Below are 18,990 nucleotides of genomic sequence, written 5' to 3' on the forward strand. Positions count from 1 at the left end.
ATTGGTATTGACATATGCAGGTTCTGTTTCTTTTATTCTTTATAAATATGCTGACAATGTGTGATTGTGCATTTCTATGGAAATGTATACAGGAATTCTGTTAAAGATATGACTATAAAATGCACACGTATTCCCTTTGTTTTGTTTGACATTTGGTAAGAACATTTAATGTGACATCTACCCTCTTAACAAATTTTGAAGTATACAGTACCGTATTGTTAACTCTAGGCAGTATGTTATACAGAATTTATGTTTCTAGAATTTATTCAACTAGCATAACTGAAACTTTATACCCATTAAACAGCAACTCCCGATTTCTCCAACCCAACAGCCTCCAGCAGCCACTGTTGTACTCTCCACTTAAAAAATTTGACTATTTTATATACCTCATATGAAAGGACTCATGCAGTATTTGTCCTGTGATGCTTATCTCCTGTAGCATCATGTCCGCTACATTTATGAATGTTGTTGCAAATGGCAGAATTTTTTTATGGCTAAATAATGTTCTGCTGTATATCCATTACCACATTGTCTTTATTTATTTTTCAGTGGATTCTTAGTTCATTTCCATATATTGGCTATTGTAAGTAATGCTGCAATAAACATGGGAGTGCTAATATCTGTTTGAGGTTCTGATTTCAATTATTTTGAAATATCCAGAAGTGGTATTGCTGGATCATTTGGTATTTCCATTTTTAATGTTTTGAGGAATATCTATAGTGTTTTGCATGACTGCTGTGCCATTTTGTATTCTGCCAACACTGTATAGGGTTCCTATTTTTTCACAACTTCACCAACACTTTTTTTTTTTAAATAATAGCTATTCTAGGGATACCTGGGTAGCTCAGTCGGTTGATTTCTGCTCAGGTCATGAACTCACCATCATGAGGCTAAGCCCTGCATGGGGCTCTGTGCTGAGCATGGAGCCTGCTTAAGCTTCTATCATGCCCTCTCCATCTACCCCTCTCCACTCATGCTTGTGCGTGCTCTCTCTCTCTCTCTCTCTCTCTCTCTCTCTTTAAAAAACAATAAATAAATACATACATACATACATACATACATACATAAATAAATAAAAGCTATCCTAACAAATGTGAGGTGACATTTCATTGTGGTTTTTATTTGCATTTCCCTGATAGTTACTGATATTGAGCATATTTTCATATTCATGCTGGGTGTGTGTATGTTTTCTTTGGAAAAATGTCTGTCCAAGTCCTTTGCCCATTTTTTAATAGGTTGCTTGGGTTTTCGTGTTACTGAGTTGTAGGAGATCCTTATATATTTTGGAAATTAGTCCCTTATCAGCTATATGGTTTACAAATATTTTCTCCTATTCTGTAGGTTGCCTTTTCATTTTTTGAATTGTTTCCTTTGCCATGCAAAAACTTTTTAGTTTGATGTCTCTTTGTCTCTTGTCTCTTTTTGTGATTGCAGTGACAGTAAACGTGTATTTGCGTATGTCCAAATTCATCAAATTGTAACCATTGAGTATGTGCAGTTCTTTGTATATAAATTATACCTCAATAAAACTGCTTAAAAAATAAAATATGTACACATTTCTCTCTTATCTGTGTTAGTAAGGAGTGATATAAGGAATTAGGAGTAACCTAGATAATTCTAGAAAATGTAAGAACATAAAAGAAATCAATAGCATCAATCACATTAAATGCTCATACAGAGAGGGGGTATAACAGAAGGTGAGTTCAAATTCATAGATCATTTACAAGTCCCAGAAAGAGTTGAGTGTGGAGAATTAACCCATTGTGTCCTAGGACATGAAACTTTTGGATGACCCTAGTGTGACAGAGCTGCTCACCAAAATCTGTATTCGCCTTCCTGGATGTTCAGGAAGACTACATTCCCCACTCTTACTTGTGGTTTGGTTTGACCTCAAACTGAGCACTCAATGAAAGTGAGGTACATCATTTTCAAGTGTGGCCTCCAAAATCTTCACAGCTTTCTCTGCATACACTTTTTTCTTTTCTTGTTGACTGGAATGAAGCCAGCTCTTAGAGGAACCTTGGGAAACATTTGGTGAAAATAGCAGAAACTTCTAAACAACTGTGTGGAAGAAGGCTCCATGCCAACTTGTTTACCTAGTGATTATTAGTAAATGAGCAAGAAATGAACTTCTACTGGGTTTGAAACATAAATTTGTGGATCCACTTATTGCAGCAGTGACTATTACCATATTATACTTATTTATTACAATGATAGGGTAATGGGATATAATGAAAGTTATAGTATATAGAAGTAACATATCAGATATCCATTTCTGTGGGCCTCCACAGGAAGAGGAGACATGGATAAAGGATTTGGAAGTGAGAAAGAGATAGAAAGCAAGCGGGGACTGTATCTCTGGATAGTTTTTAAGTCAGATCTTCAACTTTGACATTGATTCTCAGGCAGGCTGCAAGTGGTTAGATGCTCTTTGAAAGCCAGATTAGGGTGAAAGCACTGTAGAAGCCTACTGTGGGACTCACAGGAAGCAGAGTCACACAGACATTAGGGATCAGGATGTTTATTGGAACATGCCTTCAGAATCCACACCAAGGGAGAACGGAGGAAGCAGGACTGAGCTGGGGAGAGATTGGACTGTGATGCAGTCTCAGTAAGAGCTCAGTCAATCCAGAGAGAACTCTGAAGCTGGGATGACCTTTGAGAGTTTTCCAAGTTGGAATGAGGAGCCTGGGCCTTTATACTGGCAAAATAACCAGTCGTTAGATTCTAGTGACAGGGCAGCTCTCTTTGGCCAAGGGAGATCTCCAGAGAGGGCAGAGAGCTGAGGGCTGTGCTGTTAGCCCAGCAATACTCCTGGCATCTTGGGTAATACATTCTTCAGACATTAGAAAGCCCTCTTATCTTAAGTGATCAGGACCTACAATTAATTGGCTAATTGAAAAAACATTGGTAAAAGAGAGAACTTGTATTAAAAATACATACCATAGTTGAATATTTTATTTTCATTTTAACATAAATACACATTTATTCGTCACACTTTATTTTTTTTTATTTTTTTAACATTTATTCATTTTTGAGACAGAGAGAGACAGAGCATGAATGGGGGAAGGTCAGAGAGAGAGGGAGACACAGAATCTGAAACAGGCTCCAGGCTCTGAGCTGTCAGCACAGAGCCCGACACGGGGCTCGAACTCACGGACCACGAGATCATGACCTGAGCCGAAGCTGGACGCCCAGGTGCCCCAGTTTGTCACACTTTAAATATGAAGCCAAAGATTTTCTTTACATGCAAGTCCCTAAGTTGGTATTCAGGAAACTCTTTCTTGCTTACATAATACTTGTTAATGAATTAGATACAATTTATTGCTTTAGTTTCTTTTGAATAAACAATTTAAAATATAGTAATCGGAATATGAAATACCACTAAGTTTTTTACTACTTTTTTCTACTTATATTTCATTAGTTTTTATTAATACCCCTATAAATTATATACATAAAATAAACAGGAAACTAATATTATCAGTTTGGGAATGAAATATGACTGGTTTTTGGAAAGCACGGGGTTTAAATCAGAGGAGAAGTTTTGAAAAGATACCGACAAGCTGCAAATGTTTAAGCAATATGTCACCAAGTCTCTTTTGCTGCATTAGAAACAGTTATTTTGGGACTGGCTAAGTGAGATCCCCAGGTAGGTCTTGCTATGCAGATTTTTTTCAGCTTTATTAAGGTATTATTGACAAATAAAAATTGTATATATTTAGGTTGTACAACATGATGTTTTGAATGTATATATGCATTGTGTAATGATTACTACAGTCAAGCTAACGAACATATTCATCACCTCTCATAGTTACAATTTTCTTCATGGTAAAAACACTTGAGATCTACTCTCTTAGCAAATTTCAAGTGTATAATACATTATTATTAACTATAGTCATCATACTGTATATTGGCTGCCCAGAATTTATTCATCATCTAACCGCAGGTTGTTAGCCCTGAACAACATCTTCCTATCTCCTCCAACCCTTCCTCCAACCCTGTAACCAGTACTCCACCCTCTGTTACATTGAGTTCGATTTTTTTTTTTTTTTTTTTTTTTTAAGTCCACTTGTAAGTGAGATCATGCAGTATTTGTCTTTCTGTGCCTGGTTTAAGTCACTTAGCATAGTGTCTTCTAGGTGCATTCATTTGTCACAAATGGCAGGATTTACTTTTTAAATTTATTTTAATGTTTATTTATTTTTGAGAAAGAGAGAGAGCACAAGCAGGGGAGGGACAGAGAGAGAGGGAGACACAGAATCAAAAGCAGGCTCCAGGCTCTGAGCTGTCAGCAACAGAGCTCAATGCGGGGCTCAAACTCACAGACAGTGAGATCATGACCTGAGCCAAAGTTGGATGCTTAACCTAGTGAGCCACCCAAGGAAAGCCCTTGGATTTCCACTTTTTAAAAAAAAGCCAGATAATATTTCATTACATATGTATGTCATATTTCATATATCTGTTAGTGAGCACTTAAGTTGTTCCATATCTTGACCACTGTGAATAATGCTGTAATGAACTCATAGTACAGCTACCAATCTGACATAGTGACTTTATTTTCTTTGGCTATATACTCGTATGTGACATTTTTGGATCATATGATACTTTTTTTAACTTTATGAGGAAACTCCATACTGTTTTCTGTAATTGCTGTTCCAGTTTACATTCCCACCAATAGCATACAAGTGCTCCCTTTTCTCTACTTCCTCACCAACACTTATTTTTGACTTTTGGTAATAGTCATACTATTACTATGAGGTAGTATCTCATTGTAGTATCTCACTGTAGTTTTGATGTGTGTTTCTCTTATGATTAGTGATGTTGAGCATCTTTTATGCACGTGTTGTCTATTTGTGTGTCTTCTTTATAAAAAATATCTTTCAGGTCCTTTGCCTATATTTAAATGGACTTCTTTGAATTTTTTTGCTGTTTAGTTTTATGAGTTCTTTATGTAATTTGGATATTAATCTCTTGTGAGACATATGTTTTGAAGATACTATCTTCTATTCCATAAGCTGCCTTTTCATTTTGTTCATTGTTTCTTTGGTTATGCAAAAACCTTTAAGTTTCATACTGTCTGCTTCATTTATTTTTGCTTTTGTTATCTGTGCTTTTGGTGTCAAATCCCCCCCTGCAAAAAAAAAAAAAAAAAAAAAAAAAAAAAAAATTATTGCCAAGAGTAATGTCAAGGAAGTTTTCCCCTGTGTTTTCTTCTAGGAATTTCATGTCTTCATTTAAGGCTTTCATCCATTTTCAGTTAAATGTTACGGGTAGTATGAAATATGCATCCTTTTTCTTTTTCTTTTCTTTTCTTTTCTTTCTTTTTTTTTTTTTTTTGTATGTGGATATCTAGTCTTCCCAAAATAATTTGTTGAAGAAACTTTCCACATTGTGTATTCTTGGCAACTTTGTCAAAGATTAGTTGAATACATATGCATGGTTTTATTTCTGGGCTTTTTATTCTGTTCCAATGGTCTAAATATCTGTTTTTAAACTAGTACCATAGTGTTTTGATTTTTATCACTTTATAATATAATTTGAAAGCAACAAGTGTGATGCCTCCAACTTTGTTCTTCTTGCTCAAGATTGCTTTAGCTATCTAGGCTCTTTTTTCTTTTAATTCCAGTAGAGTTAACATATAGTGTTATATTACTTTCAGGTGTACAATATAGTGATTCAATAATTAAAAATCTGAAACACTTCACAAATATGCATGTCATTCTTGCACAGGAGCCACACTAGTCTCTGTATCATTCCAGTTTTATTCTATGTGCTACTGAAGTGAGTACTATCTGAGCGCTTTTGTGGTTTCCATATAAATTGTTTTTTTTTTTTTCTATTTCTGTGTAAAATGCTATTGGAATTTTGATAGGGATTACATTGAATGTGTGTGCTATTTTGGGTAGTATGGATATTTTAACAATTTTAATTCTTCCAATCCATGAACAGTGGATATCTTTGCATTTATTTGTATCTTAAGATTTTTGTACAACTAATTTTTGTATGTTGATTTTGTATTGAGCATCTCTATTGATTTATTTATTATTTTTAACAGATTTTGGTGGATCTAGATAAGATCATGTCATCTACAAACAGAGACAATTTTACTTCTTTCTTTCTGATTTGGATGCCTTTTATTTATTTCTTTTTCTTGCTAAATTTCTTTGATGGGACTTCCACTATTATATTGAACAAAATTGGGCATCCTTGTCTTGTTCCTGATCATAAAAGAAAAACTTTCAGCCCTTCACCATTAAGTATGACATTAGGTGTAAACTTGTCATATATGGCCTTTATTATGTTGAGGTACATTCCCTCTCTACCTAAATATTAAGAGATTTTACAAGGAAGGGATACCAAATTTTGTCAAATGCTTTTTCTACATATACTGATATGATCATATGATTTTTATCTTTTATTTTGTTAATGCAGTGTATCACATTCATGGATTTCTGTATGTTGGACCATTCTTGCATATGAGTGACAAATCCCACTTGATCATAGTATATGATTATTTTAACATGCTATTGAATTAGGTTTGATCATATTTTTTTGAGGATTTTTGGCGTGCATATTCATCTGGGATATTAAGCATTAATTTTCTTTTCTTTTAATGTCCTTAACTAGTTTTTGGTATCAGGGTAGTGCTGGCCTCATAAAATAGTTTTGGAGTCTTCCCTCTTCTCTTTGAGAAGGACTGGTATTAATTCTTTGAATATTCAGAATTCACCTGTGAAACTATCTGGTCCTGGACTTTTGTTTATTGTGAGGCTTTAATTACTGATTCCATTTCCTTTCTCATTATTGGTCTGTTCTGATTTTCTATTTCCTCAATATTCAGTCTTGGTAGGTTGTATCTTCTTAGGAATTTATTTAATTTGTTGGTATATAATTGTTCATAATAACGTCTCATGATGCTTTGTTTTTCTATGGTATCAGTTGTAATGTTTCTTATTTTATTGTTGACTTTATTTGCATCTTCAAGCTTTTTTTCATAATTAACCTACCTAAGGATCTACCCATTTTGTTTATCTTTTTTTTAAAACCACCCTTAGTTTCATTGATATTTTCTATTGTTTTTCTAGTCTCTATTTCATTTATTTCTCCTCTGGTCTGTTGTATTTTCTTCCTTTTGCCAACTATGAGTTTTTTTATTGTTCTTTTTTTAGTGTCTTGAAATATAAACTTAGGATTTTATTTGAGATCTTTCTTTTTTATTAATGTAGACATTTATCATATTAGCCTTCTTAGAACTGCTTTTGCTGCATCCTGTAAGTTTTGCTATGGTATATTTCCACTTTGTTGCTTTCAAGATACTTCCCTTTTGATTTCTTCTTTCACCCTTTGGTTTTGCAGGAATACGTTGTTTTATTTCCAAATTTTGTGATTCTCTTTTTAGTTTTACTCCAGTTATTACTTTCTATTTTCATACTATTTTGATCAGAATAGATGTGTGATATGATTTCTATACTGTGACCTAACATCTGATTTACATTGTGACCTAACATTATGATTTTTCTTACAGAATGTTCCATTGTGCTTGAGGAGAATATATTGTGTTGCTATTTGATGGCATGTTCTGTGCATGTCAGTTAGCTCCATTTGGTCTAAAACATATTTCAAGTACAATATTTCCTTATTGATTTTTGGTCTGGATGATCCATTCATTGTTGAAAGTGGAGTATTAAAGTCCTTTATTATTATTGAATTTCTGTCAATTTTTCCCTTAAGAGCTGTTAACATTTGCTTTATATATTTAGATGCTCCAATATTGGGTGCATATGTATTCATAATTATTTTATTCTCTTGAATTAATACTTTTATCATAATATAATGATCTCCTTTGTTTCTTGTTACAGGTTTGACATGAAGTCTATTTTGTCTGGTATAAGTATAGCTACCCCTGCTTGTCTTTGCTTTCCATTTGCACGGAATATCTTTTTCCACCTCTTCACTTTCAGCCTATGTGTGAGTCTATTAATAGGCAGCATATACTTGTGTCTTGCTTATTTTTTTTATTAAGACTTAATTTTTTAGAGCAGTTTTAGATTTACAACAGAGTTAAGAGAAAAGTACAGAAATTTCCTATACACCCTCTGCCCCCCACAGATGCATATCCTCCCACATTATCAACATAATTCATCAGACTAGTACACTTTTTACAAAGAATGAACCTACATTGGCACATCATAAATCACATAAAGTCTATAATTTACCTTTGGATTCACTTGTGGTGGTGTACATTCTTTGGGGGTGGACAAATGTTTAATGATGTATGTCCATCTTTACATCATATAGAGTATCTTCCCTGACCTAAAAATCCTGTGTTCTGCCTATTTGTCTCTTTCCCACTTCCCACCCTTGACAATCACCAGTCTTTTAATTTTCTGTATCGTTTTGCCTTTTCCAGAATGTCATATATCTGGAACTGTACAGTTTGTATCTTTTCAAGACCTTCCTTCACGTTGTAATATGAATTTCAGGTTCCTCTTTGTCTTTTCATGGCTTGATAGATCAATTTCTAGCAGTGAATGATATTCCATTGTCTGGATGTAGTAGAGTTTATTTATTATTTACCTACTGGAGGACATCTTAGTCACTTCTAAGTTTGGCAATTATGAATAAATCTACTATAAACATCTGTGTGCCAGTTTTTGTGTGGGCATAAGTTTTCACTTCCTTAAGGTAAATAGTAAGGAGTATGATTGCTGAATCATATAGTAAGAATGTGTTTAGTTTTGTAAGAAACTGCCCAACTATCTTCCAAAATGATTATGCCATTTTGTATCCCCATCAACAATGTCTGAGAGATCCTGTTGTTCCACATTCTCACCAGAGTTTGGTGGTGGATTTTGGCCATTCTAATAGATGTATATTGGTATCTCATTGTTGTTTTAATTTGCATTTCCTTGGTGACATATGATGTGAAGCATCTTATATATCATATAAGATATATATGACATATATATATAAGATATATATAAGATATATATAAGATACATATATATAAGATATATATATATATATCTTATATATATGTCTTCTTTGGTGATGTGCTTATTAAGGTCTTTGGCCTATTTTTTTAATCAATTTTTCATTTTCTTATTGTTGGGTTCTAAGAGTTCTCCTGTATTTTGAATAAAAGTCCTTTATCAGATTTGTCTTTTGCGGACATTCTCTCCCAGTCTGTAGATTGTCTTCTAATTTTCTTGATATTGCCTTTCATAGAACAGAAGTTTTTCATTTTAATGAAGTTCAGCTCAGCAATTATCTCTTTCATAAATCATGTCTTCAGTGTTGTATATAAAAAGGAACCACTATATTCAAGTTCATCTAGGTTTGTTCCTAGGTTATCTTAGGTCATAGATCCATTTTGAATTAATTTTGTGAGGGCTGTAAGGTTTGTATCTAGATTCATTTTCATTTGCATGTGGATGTCCATTTGTTCCAGAACCATTTGTTGAAAAGACATCTTTGCTCCATAGTATTGCCTTTGCCCCTTTGTCAGATATCCGTTGACTTTATTCATGTCTGTATATTTTTGGTCTCCCTTTTCTGTTCTGTTGATCTACTTATGTACTGTTTTGTTAATACCACTATCTTGATTACTGTAGTTTTATAGAAATGATTGATGCTTTAGTAGTATCAATTTTCTAACTTTGTTCTTCTTCAATATTGTGTTGGCTATCACAGTAGCCTATCTATATAAACTTCAAAATCAGTCTGTAAATATCTATAAAATAACTTTCTGGGATTTTGATGGGGATTGCATTGAATCTATAGAACAAGTAGGGAAAAACTGATATCTTAACATATTTAGTCTTCTTACTTGAACCTGAAATATCTATTTATTTAGTTTTTTTTATTTTGTCTATCAGTATTTTGTAGTTTTCCTCATATAGATCTTGTATATGTTTTGTTAGATTTATACTTAAGTATTTTATGTTAATGTAAATGATACTGTGTTTTTTCATTTCAAATTTTACTTGTTCATTTTTGGTATATAAGAAAGCAACTGACTTTTGTACCTTGTAACCTTGTACCTTGCAACCTGGCATAATTGCTGATTAATTTTAGGAATTTTTTGTTGATTCTTTCAGAATTTCCACTTGGATAATCATGTCATCTGTAAACATAGCTTTATAGATATATAGCTTCCTTACCAATCTGTACACTTTTATTTCTTTTCTTACCTTATTGCATTAGCAAGGAGTTCCCATACAGTGTTGACAGGCATAATGAGAGAGGACATTGTTGCCTTGTAACTAATCTTAGTGGGAAAGCTTTGATTTTTCTCATCATTCATATGATGTTAGATGTAGATATTTTGTGGATAGTCATTATCAAGTTGAGAAAGTTTTCCTCTATTGCAATTTTCTAAGACTTTTTGTTTTGAATGAGTACTGCATTTTGTTAAATGCTTTTTTACATCTATTGATATGAAGTGGTTTTTCTTTTTTATTCTGTTGGTGTGATGGATTACAGTAATTGGTTTTCAAATTTTGAGCCAGGTTTGCATATCTAGAATAAATACCACTTGGTTGTAGTGTATAGTTATTTTTATGTGTTTTTTATTTATTTCCCTATTTTTTGTTGAGGATTTTCATATCTATCAGAGATATTGGTCTATAGTTTTCTTTTTTTGTAATGTGTTTGGTTTTAGTATTAGGGTAACGCTGGATTCATAGAATGAGTTAGGATCTATTCCCTTTCCCTCTTTTGTCTGAAAGAAATTGTAGAGAATTGATATAATTCCTTCCTTAAATTTTGATAGAATTCACCAGTGAACCCATCTGAATCTGATGCTTTCTGTTTGGGAAGTTTATTAAGCTTTTACTCAAATTCTTTAATAGATACAAGCCTATTCAGATCATCTGTTTTTTTTTCTTGTTTATGTTTTGGTAGATTATGTCTTTTAAGCAATTTTTGTTGTTGTTGTTGTTGTTTTATTTTTTTTTTTCCAGCACTCGGAATATATCCTCCCACTCTGTCCTGGTCTGCAAGGTTTCTGCTGAGAAATTTACTGGTAGTCATATGGAGGTTCCCTTGTATGAGATGGGATGAATTTCTTTTCTCTTGCTGCTTTCAGAATTCTCTGATTTTTTTTTTCAGTTTTGACAGTTTTATTGTGATGTGTTTTTATCAAGTCTTCTTCCGTGGCATCGGTTTGAGGGCCACTGAGCTCCCTGTACCTAGATATCAGTATCTCTCCTCAGATTTGGGAAAGTTTTTGGCCAAGGTTTCTTTTAAATTACCTTTCTGCCCCTTCTCTCTGTCTCTCTCTGTCTCTCTGTCTCTCTCTCTCTCTCCTTTTCTTTTTTCCTTTTGGGTTCCCATAATGTGTGCTTTTCTTTCTGATGGTATTCCATAAATCCCATAGACTTTCTTCCCTCTGTTTCATTCATTTATCTTTTTGTTTTTCTAATTCAGTAATTTCAAATATTTTTTTCCATATTCACAGATTCTTCTACTTGACTTAATCTGCTGTGGATGCTATGTATTGTATTTTTCATTTCATTCATTGTATTCTCCAGCTCCAGAACTTCTCTTTGGTTCTTTTTTATAATTTCTATCTCCTTTTGAAACTTCTAACTTTGTTCATATATTGTTTTTCCTGATTTTGTTGAGTTGTCTATGTTCTCTTGTAGCTTGCTGAGGTCCTTAAAACAATTTTTTGAATTCTTTGTCAATTCATAGATCTCTATTTCTTTATAGTAATCACTGGAAAGTCATTGTGTTCCTTTGATTGTTTCATGTTTCCTTGATTTTTTTGTGTTTCTTGTAGCCTTGCATTGATGTGTGCACATTTGACAGAGCAGTCACTTCTAGAATTTATGAACTGCTTTAAGTAGAGAAAGACCTTCATCCACAGGTGAGCACAAGGGTGCCAGCTGGGTGTAGTGTGGCAGTTCCATCTCTGAGGAGGGCTTAGGAAAGTATTCTTCTTGTAGCTCTGTCAGCTAAGGTCAGCATTGATGAAGATTGTAGGGGTACTTAGCAGCCAAGTTTGTAGGTATCCACAGTGGCAACAATGGCTATTGGGTTCTTTGGTGCAAAGGCTTTTGGGATTCTTTTGATCTTTCTTTTCTCCCATGGGAGAATTTGTGGCCAAGGGGCTCCCTCTTGGCATCACGTCTGGCCCATCAGTGCACTCGTGGTTACCGTGGCACTAGTATCAGATGCTAGAGCTTAGAGTCCATGGAGTCCTGGTAGAGCTAGAGGTCCAGAGCTCAAGCACAAATGGAACTATATTGGCTCCAGGATCTGGGTTATGGGCATTCTCACTGTGGCAGTGGCTTTGCCATTCTAGGTAAGAGTTCTTGCAGAGTGACCATGGAGCTTGCGTCTAGAGAATAGGCATATTCCAAGCAGCCATGGCTCTGGGGTTTGAGGAGCAGACATGCTCACTGTGGCTCTGGCTCTGGAGTCTGAGGTACACATGCATATGACGCTGCCATAGGTCTGGAGTGCAGGCATGTGTAGAGCGGCTGTGGCTCTGGATTCCAGTGCATGTCCAGGGTTGATAGAAGGGGAAGCCCCAGTTCCAGGGTGGTAGAACATGTAGCAGTTCCTTCTGGGGCAGGAGTCACTAGATGTGCATAGCAATATCTCCTTCTCCAGGGGTCTTCAGTGACAGTGGCTGTTGTTTACCTTGGTGGCAAAAGCTGCTAGTGTCCTTTCTGGAATAGGCCACTGGAGTCCACATGAGTAAACATTATGAGCTTCTCCACTGTGAAAGCTGTGAGGGTCTGTGGCTGCCATATGCTTCAGAGGCTGTTGAGATACTCAGGGCAAAATCTACTGGGGTCCTCTTCAGTGCAGAACACTGGAGACCGTAGTGGCATTTGCCGTATGGCTGATACTGATGGACTTTGACCTTCTTTGCTCCTAGCCATCTCCAGACATCTCAAGTATGCCAGTGTCCCCAGCAATCCTACTTGTGTGATTATTCCCCATTTTTAGTTCCATTGTGTTGCCACGGGTTCTTAATTGGCCCCTGGGCCCTTCCAGGGCTATTTTCCTTCATGGATAGTTCATTGGGATTTTTTAGGGAGACGAATGGGGCAAGAGAACAAAGCTTGGTACCTCCTATTCTGCTTTCTTGCTGATACCACTCCCAGATGCTCCTTCACTAAGTTAATTCTGAGTAGCTTCTAAAGAGAGAGCTGACTACATGTAACATCATGGAAAATCAACTCTTTTCCTTTCTAGCCCACGCATATATGCCATCCCTCCTACTTGAATTATGTGACATGACACCTCTTATTCATTTAGCTTCAGTGATGAGGCACCTCCTTCTAGCTGGGAAGATACAACATAGCCAAGTGTAAAAGCTCTACCACCTTACTGTGCTTTCTGTCCTTACCTACAAACAAAATAGGGCTAACTTTTAGACAACTCCTATCACTTAGTTGCTAAACATTGTATCTTTTCAGGATAGAGGTTTCAAGTTGTGGATTAGTTTATTGTTGGATAAATTTCCTCACTCACCCGGTCCCTGCCCACAATTAATTTCAAGGTGCAAGCTTCATTGTCTTTGAACTATGCTCTATAGTAAATTTAGAGCTGTTTGATATTTGAAAACATAACTTTGAATCATTGTTCTTCTTTCACAAATGTGGAGCAATCTAGGAGTTAAACTGAATTATTCAAATAAGTTTTCAGTTCTCATAACCAGATAAATTAATTCAGAAGTTGTAGGCTTCTAGCTGTCAGGGAAAAAAAAAATCTATCACACACAGTGAAGGTTTTTTTTTTCTTTTTTTAAATTATTACTTAATTAGTTTCCCTCATAGAAAAGAAAGAAAGAAAGAAAGAAAGAAAGAAAGAAAGAAAGAAAGAAAAGCAAAAAGTCATTAGTCCAATTTTAAGTCCCCTTTGTTCCAGAGAACTAGGATTAGATATGTTACACCCCCTAGTTTTTCTATGAAAATAGCTAAAAATACATTAACACAGAATATAATACTTAAAACATGACAAAAGTGGATGCAAGCCTTTCTTTCCATAATAAACTCCCAGGGCACATTTTATGAAGGTATCAAGGGCAGTAAATTATTTTTAATATAATTAGAAAATTTCTGTTACCTGGACCAAATTTGAGGTTTCTTTATTCTTAAGATATTTTATCATGTAAATGGTAGTGAGTCTTGCCATGGGTCTAAACATGAAATTTTGGTCTCTTTGTTCAATGGTCTTCTCTGAATACTGAAATTTTGTGTATAGAAAATCCCCTGTTCCTTACCTAAAGGTCTTTGCTCAATGACAAATACAATATATTTTGTGTAGGTATGTGTTGTGAAAGAATTTACAAACTTCATGGCATTCTGGCCTAATCATGAGTAATTGAAAGAAAAATACGAATTTTTGCCTCTCTAACTTTATAAAATAAACAGCCTTTATAAAATAAAATTGTAGGAGTTTCCTGTTACCTTACTTTTTAAAAAGATGAACAGCTTTTCTGAGGATATATGATTATTATACTTCTTGTGTTAAGATTTACATACATTTATTCATTCATTTATTTTTTTTTAATTTATGAAACATATGGCCATGAAAAGAATGTCAAGAGGGAGATGTAAATACAGAGAACTTGTGGAACCTCTCTTCTATAGATTATTAAAAACAGGATAAATCACCATCAATCTTGCTTGTTGTAAGTAGTTACCCGCCTAAGAGACCAGAAGCAGGAGGTCCTTCTAGCTTCTCAGTGATCCTCTATCCTAAGATATATATGTCCTACAATGTATGGCATTGACTGGTTTGGGGTTTGGGTTTAGGGAGACAATATTTATGTAAGATACAAGGCTATCACAGAATTTGTTCATGGAATCGCAGTAAAGATGAGTTAAGGACAAATAAAATGTAAAGAAAAAGAAATGGGGTGTCTTGTACTGAGGTTATTTATGACTGGTCTTCTTGCCTTTGCAGCTTTACTGAAAGATGGTGATGAGGTCTTATACATTTTCTGTCCAAATAAACATATGGATTTTAAATGATGTAATAAGGACAGGTTAGAATAAGAGATCAATCTCTAATTATTCTGGACCACTTTCTAATTGGCAAAGTGTCCTAGCTACCCCTCACCAAATGGTCTTTTTTGGCCATTTCTGTCTTCATCATTACCTTGATGGGAGAATTAGGAAAAGAAGAGACCATGATATCTGGCTATTTTACTAGTCACTGATTAAAGTTCCAAATAGGAGAAATGAGTAATCTTAACTAAGATGAGAGCCAGGGATTATGTGTGTATTTCCCAGCTTTACTACTGACTCCTCTATTATTGTCCCTGTTCTCCTTGCCTCAGTTACTTAGCCTCTGTCTTCCTAGTTCATCCCATTGGGCTACTTGAGCGTTCCTGAGAAGACTCAGTTCTGCTTGAAGAGTAACCATTCTGAACCTAAACAGTATTCAAAACAGCCTTGACCATTGAGGAGGGCACCTTTTGGGATGAGCACTGGGTGTTGTATGGAAACCAATTTGTCAATAAATTTCATATACATTAAAAAAAAAAAAGACAAACAAAACAAAACAAAACAAAACAAAACAAAAAAAAAAAAAAAAAAAAAAAAAACCAGCCTTGGCCACATTTTACCTGATTTCTTCCTATGAAATTGAGAATGTTTCACTCTTGTGGACACTAGAGACTGGGAGTTCTGTAGTCTTTATATAGTTGGAACTTCTTTTACCTTTTTCTTGGATAGCTCCTATGAAGCCTTCTAAGCAAATCAATATAGGCACTATCTCTGGAGAAGTCACTCCCCCAATCCAGTGCCTCATCTTTGCCTCATAACACCAGGTTTATCTCTAGCATACTTCTCTCACTATATTGTCTGTCACCCTAGACAATGAGTTCATTAAATCCAGGACCAGGCATCTCTGTTTGTCTCACAGGCTTGGCACCAAGTAGGCATTAGGCGCTTCTAAATGAATAACTGGCTGACACAGTCTGAAATTGCCCTGGAGTCACAATTTCCTCACACCAATTTTCTGGTCTGGCCTTATGTTTAGGCTCCTCCTTTCCTAGCTCCATCTTGTCAAATTTCTTTCTAAGCCTGCAGTCCTAGTTTTTGTTTTGTTTTGTTTTGTTTTGTTTTGTTTTGTTTTGTTTTGAGAGAGAGATAGGGAAGGGCAAAAGGGAAAGAGAAAATCTAAAGCAGGCTTCATGCCCAGTGGAGCCTGACGTGGGGCTCCATCTCACAACCTTGAGATCATGACCTGAGCCAAAATCAAGAGTTGGATGCTTAACCAATTGAGACACCCTGAGGACAGGCACCCTCAGTCCTGTCTTCTAAAGTCTCTCTGAGGTTAACTCCTTACCCAAAGGATAATAATCCACCTGCTAGACTATCTTAGTGCACTAAGAACTCCCAAGTCCTGAGCTTTCTCCACAAATTCAGCCCCAATGAATGATGTGCCCATTGCAGCTAGACTTGCCTTGCCTTTAAACATGGCATCAGGCATGATTTAGATTCCTGGACATCTCACTGCCTTTTCTATCTGGTAGGAAGCTGCTCTCTCTATCCTGTTGATAGACTTGATGCTCTAACCTGAGAGCTGAGGAAATTAATATTTATGAATAATTTACTTTAGTCATATCTTTTGCTTATTACACCATTTAATTTAATCCTTGCATAACTTTATTGAAGAATCTGAGGCTCAAATAGATGAGATGATCTGTACCAAATCGCACCACTATTAAGTATCAGAGTATCTTACCCAAACTGGCTGACACCAAAACTGAGCTCCTGATCAATTTTCTGTAGAGCCAAAGACAGAGGACCTATGGAAAGCTTCCTCAGAGAATCTAACAGGAGAAAGTCCATTGCTTCTGTATATTCTATAGTATTTCTACTTCTACGTTTGGCTTTGTTCTTATTTTTAAGATTATTCCCAAGATTTCTCATCAATAAGACAAATTTTTTTGGAAATTATACTTTCTATTATGTTCTTCATCTGTCTTTGGTGAAAGGCTAAAATGCTAAGGATATATTTCAAAAGAACTAGAAAAGAAAAAAATCTTGCTTGTCAAAACTTTTGATGATAAATGTTTTCTTTATCAATTCTGATTAGAACTTATTTTCTGTAGCACTGAAAATGTTTTTTAACTCAGTAACAAGAATATTTTTTTAAAAATATTTACAACAATGAAAGTGTCACTTTGTTTGTCATTTGTTTCTATCTTATCATTGCTGTATCATTTGCTTCAGCTGCTGTCTTAAAACCCAAGATTTTTGGTTCTACATATTGCTTTCTTCTTTGTTCAGAATTTTTATGTTTTTGCTTTGCTTGAAGGTTGTACTAGTCAATTTACTTGGATTAGCCATCTTTACTGATTACATAATTTGCAGCTCTCAACAACAACAAAAAAATATGGAGCCCCTTGTTTAAAAAAATAGGGATAACTTCAAGATAGCAAAGCAGAGCATTAAACTAAGAATGAGGCCATTTTAAGTATGGGATCTTGTGTGACTGCATAGGTTGTACATCATGGTGTTTGCCCTAGTTCTTATACAATTTAATAAATATTACTGAAAATATTCTTAGCAGGAAAAATTATCAAAATCACAATTAAATGAAAGAGTGAGAGGGAAAAATTTATATATGCATATTCTGTGTTCTCTAATTCAGTAAGAATTAAGGGTGGGGAGGACAGTATGTTTAATTAAATAATAATAATGAAACTCCACAGCCTCTTAAGCTATAGGTTATATTTTGCTAGAGCTTTGGAAAATTATTTGGGTTGTTCCTAGTTTATACTTGAGAAATAGGTTAAAGGAAATGAAAGCAATTTGAAATATATGTTTTAGGTCTCATCGCTTGTCCAACCATGAAAGAATTGCAAGGTGCCTTCTACTAAACCTGTACTAATAGTGACCAAAACATGAGCATATTGAAGGATATTTCTGGAAAGGAGGCAAACTCATTGGAACTTCTCTGTTATATGAATGCTGCATACCTCTATGATTTGCATACAAATTGTTCACGGAAAGAAATTAGGTTCTGTTTTGATTTAGTAATGGGAATTTGACACATAGTGAAAGAGAGCTCATAATAGCAATTTTGCAAATAAAGGTGTCTTTTGAGAAGAAAAAGTAATCAGAGATAGTGAAGACTCTATTATTAGCCTAGTTTAAATACTATTTCTAAACATGGTATTTAAAACATTATATACTTTTTAGTCCAGCAAAGAACCACTAGAGAATGAAATGTATTTATTGTGTATTTAAAATTTATCAAGTATTCCCAAGCACAAAAAAATGTATTATTGTTGCACATTTCAGTCATCCAATTAATGCCTACATTTTTATATAACAGTATTAGTAAACTGGACTGAAACTTGATTGGTAAATACTGTAGCTTTGGTTCTCTCAGTATATTTTTGACAAGTATGACCGAGTTTTAGTTTAGTTTTTCTTATTTTAAATTGGAGTTATAAGGAAACAAGATAACTTGCCCCATTATTATTGCTTTCCTAGAGGCAATTTTGCAACTATGATTATAAATAAACTTCTATTATCAAGTCTTATTTCCCAAAAGACAAGAAAAAAAATCCATCATTGGTTTTCCCTTGTGTGAGTTTCATAGTTTCTGGCAATATGTAAACCTTAAGAGTTCGTGTTCCTTGTTTAGGCTTTTTAAAGTTTATCTTGACTTTTAGAAGTTTTATTTTGTGATTCTACAAGTTTTTCTTCAAGAATATTTATAGTGTAGAAGATGTGAAAGTTGACTAGGGAAGAACAAATCAAGTTACTAAGTATTTACTGAGCATTTATAGTCTAGTTGTGATAGAAATTGAAAAAAGTATAAATCATATATTTGAATATCACCTAGGAGCTTGCAATCTGTTAAAGAAATAAAAAATTGGAATATAATAATATACATTCTTCTTTCACTCAATTATTCAACAAATATTTATTGAGGAATTAATAGGTTATAAAATCTATGTTTGATACTGGTAATTTAATAGTGAGTAGAATTATATACAGTTTG

The 18,990-nt window shown here is 34.5% G+C and overlaps 1 protein-coding gene and 1 non-coding gene across 8 annotated transcripts in view; one reads left to right on the forward strand and one right to left on the reverse strand.

Moving 5' to 3' along the window:
* Positions 1–18,990, forward strand: part of LOC115520450 (serine/threonine-protein kinase TNNI3K) — a 289,743-nt gene that overhangs the window by 49,113 nt on the left and 221,640 nt on the right. The window lies entirely within an intron of this gene.
* On the reverse strand, positions 5,686–5,789 carry LOC115522572. Its single transcript, XR_003971471.1, has one exon. It is a non-coding gene; the product is annotated as a U6 spliceosomal RNA (small nuclear RNA).

The sequence above is a fragment of the Lynx canadensis genome, chromosome C1, assembly GCF_007474595.2.
Source record: "Lynx canadensis isolate LIC74 chromosome C1, mLynCan4.pri.v2, whole genome shotgun sequence".
Taxonomy (NCBI): domain Eukaryota; kingdom Metazoa; phylum Chordata; class Mammalia; order Carnivora; family Felidae; genus Lynx; species Lynx canadensis.